The sequence below is a fragment of the Nomascus leucogenys genome, chromosome 17, assembly GCF_006542625.1.
Source record: "Nomascus leucogenys isolate Asia chromosome 17, Asia_NLE_v1, whole genome shotgun sequence".
NCBI lineage: Eukaryota > Metazoa > Chordata > Mammalia > Primates > Hylobatidae > Nomascus > Nomascus leucogenys.
The window spans coordinates 69,183,308-69,192,225 of record NC_044397.1 but is presented as its reverse complement, the minus strand read 5'-3'; the positions used below and the strand labels follow the sequence as shown (position 1 = coordinate 69,192,225).

At 42.6% G+C, this 8,918-nt stretch overlaps 1 long non-coding RNA gene across 1 annotated transcript; it reads left to right on the top strand.

Moving 5' to 3' along the window:
* Nucleotides 1–1,661: 1,661 nt before the first annotated feature.
* On the top strand, nt 1,662–7,011 carry LOC105737775. Its single transcript, XR_001113459.2, has 2 exons — nt 1,662–1,728; nt 5,360–7,011. It is a non-coding gene; the product is annotated as an uncharacterized LOC105737775 (long non-coding RNA).
* Nucleotides 7,012–8,918: the final 1,907 nt, after the last annotated feature.

Here is an 8,918-nt window from a genome sequence, read left to right as displayed (position 1 = left end):
GAGCTTGAAGCCTATTGTGAACTGCACATGCAAGGGATCTAGGTTGAGAATCTAATGCCTGATGATCTGATGTGGAACTGTTTCATCCCGAAATCATTCCCCGCCCACCCACCAGTCCGTGGAAAAATTGTCTTCCACAAAACTAGTCCCTGGTGCCAAAAAGGTCGGGGACTGCTGGTTTAGTACCATCCATTTGGTGCTGTTCTTGTGAGAGAGTTCTCACAAGATCTGGTTGTTTAAAAATATGTAGCACTTCCCCTCTCTCTCTCTCTCTCTCCCTCCCTCCTGCTCTTAGCCAGGTGAGACATCTGGCTCCTTCCCCTTCTGCCATGGTTGTAAGTTTCCTGAGGCCTCTCCAGAAGCAGAGGCTGCCATGCTTCCTGTACAGCCTTCAGAATCATCATGAGCCTAGTAAACTTTTCTTTATTAATTACCCTGTCTCAGGTATTTCTTTCTTTTTTTCTTTTTTTTTTTTTTTTGAGACAGAGTCTCGCTTTGTCGCCCAGGCTAGAGTGCAGTGGTGCCATCTCGGCTCACTGCAAGCTCTGCCTCCCAGGCTCACACCATTCTCCTGCCTCAGCCTCCCAAGTAGCTGGGACTACAGGTGCCCGCCACCATGCCTGGTTAATTTTTTGTATTTTTAGTAGAGACAGGGTTTCACCGTGTTAACCAGGATGATCTCGATCTCCTGACCTCATGATCTGCCTGCCTCAGCCTCCCAAAGTGCTGGGATTATAGGCGAGGTATTTCTTTATAGTAATGTGAGAACAGACTAATATGGAGTTCCTCCCATTTGGCGCCACCGTGTCAGCCAGAGGGGAACTGGCAGCAGGTTTGAACGATGCGGCCTCTGTCAAGCTGGCTGTGACTAGGGAGAGCTTCCAAGCTGCGTGCGTCAAGAGGAGGCATGCATCTGTGCCTGAGAGAAGCTGGACGCAGGCTCCAAGGCCTGAGTGACTGTGTCCTGCAGAAGTTCACCCCAGTTGGAAGGCCCATTTAGGGGGGACGTGGAGAAGAAGGTGCCAGCAGGATGGATTCAGACGTCCTGGTGCTGTCGCTGCTAAGGCTTCCATGCCTGGAGCACTCAGAACAGTCTCAGCTGAGCATTTATAGACATCATCTCATTTCCTCTTCCCAACCCACACAGAAGCCAGGTTTTATGGGTCCAGAATTGTATACAATTTGGGGAGCCTTTTTGGAAAAGGAACACATATGATCTAATACAAATAGACTGAAATAAGAGGAAAAAAAATAAAATACTTTCTTTAGAAAGGAAAAGGAACACCAACTTACCAACATGAAATTAGGTACAAAAGCAGGTCTTTAGAAGCGAGGGCTACCTAAGCTTTAGCTTCATTCACTTCACAGTACATTTGGCTCTGGGGACGGGTATCATCACCCTCATTTTAAAGGTCAAGAAATTGAGGCACATATTGGTGAAGCGATTCACCCAATGTCAGACAGTGGGCAATGAATTAGCTAGGATTGTATCCCAGATCCGTTTAGTGTCACCCAAGTTAGTAGTAACATCCAATGACCTCTGATGGCAGTGGTGATGGGTGCCCCTGTTCTAGAAAGAATGTGGATCTAATTTGCATCATAAAGTGATTGATGCCATCAGCTGTGTTTATGCCATCAGTTAGTCTGTGTTGATCCAGGGCGTATTTTGTGCAGGTGGGGACCCTGGGAAGTTAGCAGTAATGGAGACAAGCGTGGGATGCTCTCCAGGTATTAACACCACTGCCACTGCCACCCCTGGCCATAGAACACTGCACAGGGAGAAGGCAACAGAGCGAAACAAGCATATTGCATTTCTCCAGCTGCTCCAGAAGTCGTTGGGACAGGAACCATGTGTGTTTAGGAGAACACCTCCATAAGCCTTTGGAAGCAGAAAACAAGAGCCTGTGGGCTTGAGCTGGAAGAAGACAACAAAGAAATGCTAGACCACCTTACGTTAGAAGAAAGTGCCCTAGTGGGGACCAGAAAGGCAGAGCAAGGGAAGAGAGAAGGAAGAGGAGAAAGGGATAACAGCGGGGGGGGGGGGGGAATGTGGCAGGAAGTAAAGCCCAAGTGGACATGTCCAAGACTTGAAAAAACCAGATTGTACTCAGTTTGTACTCCTGTGCTTTGATAGCATAAATCTCCTCCATAGCCCCAGAGTTTCAGCACAGCTGGAACACACACAGGGGTCTTGAATGCAAGGGCTGTGTGAGGGAGGGATTGTGTGCATGAGGGCCTATGTGTGTAGTGAAGTGTTCGTAGACAAATGTTCAAAAGAGGATGCTTAGATCATTACTGATGCCCTGTGTTGTTAAGAGTTTATCATCTGTGAATGGAAGGGTTTATAACAGGATAATGACAGAAACGTGAGTTTAATACACTTTTTAAAAGATGTTTCCTGGAATGCTGTATACACAGTGTGCTGAACAATATTATTTCAGTGAACATAGGTCATGTATATACTTGTGTATGTGAAAGTATGTATGTGGGTGGGAGTGTGAGTGTGTTGCGTGTATGTGTGTGAGATTGTGCATGTATGAGTGTGTGAGTGGTTAGTGTGTGTGTGTGAGCATGTGTGTGTGTGAGCGTGTAAAAGTGTGAGTGTTGAGTCTGTGTGCTTGTCTGAAGCTGAGGTCAACATCTGGGCTAGATTAAAAACCTAATTGAGGAAAGCATAGTGGAGTGGAAGCAAGAAATATTATGCCTGGGGCTTCACCAAAATCTAAAATTGGGCACTGGTGGGGTGGGGATTTGAGATCCTCTCCTCTAGATCTTGGAGGGCAGATGGTCCCCTCTGACATCCAGGTTGGAAAGGGGAAAGTAGCACTACTGAGCATGCCCTGGGCCCCAGTCCCCATGGCTGTGCCACACACATTATCTCATCTGCTTTCCCCACATTCATACGAGATGGGTATTTTTTTGCCCACTTGGTAAAGAAATCAAGGCTCAGTCAAAGAGGTTAAACAACTGGCCAGTAGTGAACAGCTGTTAAGAACAGGATTCCTCTGATGTCACAGCCCCTGCTGATTCCCTGCTTCCCCTACATGCTGCCCAGTCCCACCTTGCTGTGATATCCCTCCCACTTCAGTCCATTTCCAGAACATTTGGCATAGGCAAGTCCAAGACAATTGGCTGGCAGTCCCTGTGTCTCCGCAATGCAGTTGCCCAGCTCGGTTTCCTCCCACAATCTCCTCTTCATTTCCTCTTACCCCTTTCCCTGTCAGGGCTCTCATTGAAGCCAGTGGAAAATTACTGACCTAGTCATTGGCTCCCGCATCTTAAATGGAGACATTACTGCTCCCTGCTGCCCAGATTGTCCCTCAACTCTTGACCAAATGTGTGGTAGCTGCTTTTAACTGTGGCCTCACACAGCAAGTGAAAATGCTAGAGACAAATACATATTACTTTTTTTCCCTGCGTCTTCACAGAAATTGAGAGAAAAACATTTTAATGGAATTGATTAAATAGATGAGATGAGGTTTTAAACACTTGACCATAGGTAAAGTACAACCCACGGTTGTGCAAACTCATTTTAATGTGTTGGCCATCTGACTTCCACCAAGTCATAGCTACTTGTTTTTTCCTGGTAAGGTGCAAAATAGCTGTCAAGCCAGATCTCTAGGTGATAATAAGCATCCAATTATCACTAAAAATGGAGTCTGATCCAGGAGACCTGCCAGTCCTTGGAGATTCAAGTAGAACTGTACGTGCTGGTTCAGCTACACTGAAGAAGGGAAACAAATAAAAATGGTGATTTATGAGTGCCTCCTTTGTGCCAGTCACTGTGCTAAGCATGCTACATTCATAATTTTATCCTATCTGCAGAGCAGGGTGGACACCGTTGCTATTCCCTTTTTGCAGAAGAGGGAATTAATGCCCAAGGTCACAAGCTTATATGTGTCTGGGCTCATCCGGTGCTTCTCCTCCTTAACATAGGTCATAATGGCACTTTCCTGACCCTTTGATGTTAGTAACGTGTCACTTCCAGGTAAAAGTAGCTTCCTCATCTGCAAATGAAAAATAGTATCTATCCTGTAACCTGTTTGGAAGATGTATTAGCCTGTTCTCCCATTGCTATAAGGAATTACATGAGATTTATGTATGAAAAGAGTGATTTCTGAAGAAAAGAGGTTTAACTGACTCACAGTCCCACAGGCTGTATGGGAGCTATGGCTGGGAAGGCCTCAGGAAACTTACAATCATGGTGGAAAGTGAAGGGGAAGCAGGCACATCTTCATCAGGTGGCAGGAAGGAGACAGAGAGCAAAGTGGGAAGTGCTACACACTTATAAACAACCAGCTCTCATGAGAACTCACTCACTATCATGAGAATAGCAAGGGGGAAGTTTGTCCCCATGATCCAGTCAATTCCCACCAGGTCCTTCCTCCAACATTGAGGATTAGTTTAATATTAGATTTGGGTGGGGACACAAATCCAAACCATATCAGAGGATTTAATGCAATAATATATATACAATAATGTATATAAAAACATACAGGATAGTACATGGCTTAATAAATGTTAGTTATTATTTTAATGATAATGATTACATGATGTTGCTACTTGAGAATCTTCAGGAGCTTCCTCTACTTATTAAGTCATGACCAAACTTCTCAGTCAGACATTCCAGGCTCCAATTCCTCACTGATGCTTCTGTCATGGTTCAGGCAAGCTCTGATATGAGGCTACGTTACTTAGCACCTGGACTGTGTTGGGTGGGAGGAATAGGAAGATGAAGGCAGGAACCAGGACCTGAGAAGACAGGAGCTGCTTCAAGTAGCTTGGCCTCGGGAGTGACCTATGATAGCAGTGCCTGCCTCAGCTAACCCTTAAGGTGGCCCAGGAGTCTCTCTATTCAGCGGAAAGAATACAGCTATTGGAGGCAATCCTGGCAATTAGCATTGGTCATTGTGCCTGTTGTTGAAGGTAAAGTTTATTAACCATTTATAGTGTTGGATTAAGACATATATATTGGAGTTTTTGTTCTGGGCAAGATGGAGTAAGCACACCCTACCCTGTTTCTCCCACCAAATGCAACAATGAACCCCAGACAGACTACACTGAACAGCTATCTAAGGACAATGACAAGTAAACAGGAGCAGGTGAATTGGGGAAAGAGATCAGAATATGAAGTACCACCAAAACCACCATGAATCTCTCATCTTTTATCCCCTCTGGTATCATCTGGCCTGGACTCATTAGTCTGACCTGGATGTGCACACCAAAAGCAAGCAGGGCTCTAAGAAGAATCCTCACTTTCTGGTCCAAGGTGGTTATGGGGACACATAAGAGTCATAAGAAGTGGAGAAAGTCCCTGGTTTTTAAATCTTTTTTCCACTCTCTCCCACCCAACCCCCAGGTAATCCCATAGTGGCAGCAGTAACAACAATGGCAACAGCAGCCTGGAGATCACTGAAATACTTGGGAAGCGAGTCTTCCCTCCACTAGAGAAGCTGTAGTCCCAAGAGGGTGGGACAAAATACCATTCCCTTTTCTCTCTCTTTGTTCATACACTGCCTGGTGGGACAGACTGAAGTATAGCCATGAGATGTATGCAGCAAGGTAGGAAAACTAAAGACCTAGCTTTCTAACCAGAGGACAAAAAAATGGGGCTTCAGGGGGCCAAAAATGCCAGAATAATCTCAGAAAGGAGAGAGCTCAAGAGAGCAGTTACATATGAACTCTGAGGCTTACTTCTAAGCTGCACATGCTGTGAGAACTGAACTGTGCGTGAGACTATGATCCAAACCACCAAATGGCCACTGGGCAACATACACACAACATGTTCCCATAGCACTGCAAAGTCTTTGAAAACTGAACTGATGTTAGAACCACAGTCCACAGGAGAACTGGAGTCTGGAGACTAATTAGATTGATTGCCTGCAAAAACAAAACAAAACAAAATTCAAAATTCACTTTAGGATTTAAACAAGACATGGATCCTCATAATATAATATTCAAAATGTTCAGGACACAATCCAAAACTACTTGACATATGAAAGACAAGAAAAACTTCAAATTATAGGGAAAGGAACAATCAACAGATGCCAACTGCAAGATGACACAAATGTTGAAATTATTAAAGATGCAAAGGCAGCTATTATAACCATATTCCAAAAAGTAAGGGAAAATTCTCTTGAAACAAAAGTCTCAGCAAAGAAATAGAAGATACAAAGAAGGACAAAAGAGAAACTTTTTGGAACTGAAAATTACAATGACTGAAATAAAATATTGCCTGGATAAGATTAATAACAAAATAGAGAAAGTCAGTGAATTGAAGATTGAATAGAAATTATCCAACCTGAACAAAAGGAAAAAATTAAAAATTAATGAACAGAGTATTGGAGGCATGTGAGACAATACGAAAAAGTCTAATATTCATATTGTTAGAGTTCCAGAGAGAGAAGGGGAAGAGTAGGATGCAAAGAAACAAACAAAACCCAAAGGAAACCATGCCCAGATGCATCGTAATTAAACTGCTAAAAACTAAGACAAAACATCTTGAAAGGAGCCAGAGAAAAATGATACTTTATATAAAGGGAAACATTGACTTGAATAACTGTGGATTCCTCAGGAAAAAAAAGTAGGCCAGAGGAAATGGAATAACATTTTTAAAGTGCTGAATGAGAAAAAACTGTCAATCTGGAATTCAATATCCAGTGAAAACATCCTTCAGGAATGAAGATGAAATAAGGACATTCTCAATGAATGAAATCTGGAAGAATTCATCACCAACAGACATGTTCCAAAATCAATACTAAAGAAATACTTTTCCTCCTAAGATGCAGAACAAAGCAAAGATGTTCTGGCAAAGGAAAAATGAAAGTAATGGGGAAACAATCAGTGGTTGCCAGGGGTTAGGGGTGGGAGATGTGTGACTACAAAGGGAAGAATGAGACAGTTTGTGTATGATGAACTGTCTGTATGCTATTGTGGTGGTGGTTACATGAATCTAAACATATGTTAAACCTTATCAAACTGTTATGCCCCAAAATAAAATTTAAAAATAAAGCTAAAATGATTGTGTATTTTTTTAGTGGCTTAAAACTACACAAGTTTTTATGTTATAGTTAAAAGTTAGAACATGGGTTAGAAGTTCAACACAGGTCTCTCCGGGCTAAAAGCAAGGTGTTGGCAGGGTTGCATTCCTGTATGGAACCTCTAGGGGAGAATCCCTTTCCTTGTCTTTCCCAGCTCCTAGAGGCCATTGCATTCCTTGGCTCATAACATCTTCCTTCATTTTCAAAGCAAGCAATATCAGGCCAAGTCCTTCCCGCATTGCCTCACTTTAACCTCCTCTTTTGTCCCCCTCTTCTGATTCTTCTTTTTTATTGAGGTGAAATTTACACAAAATTAACATTTTTCATGTCCATTTTAAAGTGAACAATTCAATGGCAATTAGTACATTCACAATGTTGGGCAACCACCACCTCTATCTAGTTTCAAAACATTTTCATCAGCCTGAAAGAAAACTTCATACTCATTAAGCAGTCACTCCCCATGTCCCCTACCCCAGTTCCTGGCAACCATCAATCTGCTGTCTGTCTTTATGGATTTGCCTATTCTGGGTATTTTGTATAAATGGAATCATATGTGACCTTTTGTGACTGGCTTCTTTTGGAGGTTTTAATGGTTCATCCACATTGTAGCACTTGTAAGTACTTCATTCCTTTTTATGCCTGAATAATATTCTATTGTATGTATATACCACCATTTGTTCCTCCATTCATCCTGTGTATTCATCTTTAAAATAAAACTTTAAAAAACTTTATATATGATGTCTCGCCCAAGACCAATCAAATCAGAATCTTTGAAGGGTTAGAATCCTGGGTGATGGTACTTCTAGATCGCCAGGGTTGAGAATCTTTGCTTCTATATAATGTTTTTGTCATCAATTTCTGCATAAGAAGCCATCCCAAAATACAGTGGATTAAAGTAACAATGATTTTATTTTATCATGATTCTACAATCTGTACCAGGCTCAGCTCTGTGGTTGAGCAAGTAACAGATCCAATCCAGACGCTGCTAGCTTGCTGGTGGTCACTCATGTGAGTATATTGAGCCAATGGGTTGACTTAAGTCTGGATTCAACATGTAATGCGACAGTTGGGCTTCTGTCTCTCACCATGTCTCAGGGCCTCTCCCTCTCCTTGATGCTACTCTACGTAGTCTCTCCAGTAGAGTAGCTGGACTTCCTACACAGTGGCCCAGGACTCCCAAAGCATAGGAGCAGAGGATGCCATGACTCTACATCCTCATCCCAAAACGGACACAGCGTCACTCCCACCACATTCTACTGGCTAAAGCAAGAAGCACATCCAGCCCAGACTCAAGGGGGGGCCTACACAAGGGCATGAATCCCTGGAGATGTGGGGAGGGGGATCATGACTCACTGGGGCCACCAATGTAATGGACAACCATAGGCAACCTCTTGTGCAATGTTAATATATTTTCAGTAAAACCAAATAATTCACACATATAAAAGCAAATAGATGTCCAATGTACAGTAATGTAACTATAGTTAACAATGCTGTATTGTATACTTGAAATCTGCTAAGAGTGTAGATCTCAAGTGTTCTTACCTAATAAAGTGGTCAATTCTGCAAGAGGATATAAGGATTTTAAATATATATGCACCCAACACTGGAGCATCCAGATATATAAGGCAACTATTAGAGCTAAAGAGAAAGATAGGCCCCAATACAATAGTAGCTGGAGATGTCAAGAAAGACTCTTACCAAAAAAGGAAAGAAGGAAGGAAGGAAGGAAGAAGGAAAATGCTGACTATGTGAGGTAAAGGATGTGTTAATTAGCTTGATAGCAGGGATCATTTTGCAATGTATACATATATCAAAATATCGAGTTGTACATCTTGAATATATGCAATTTTATTTGCCAGTTACACCTCAAAAAACCTG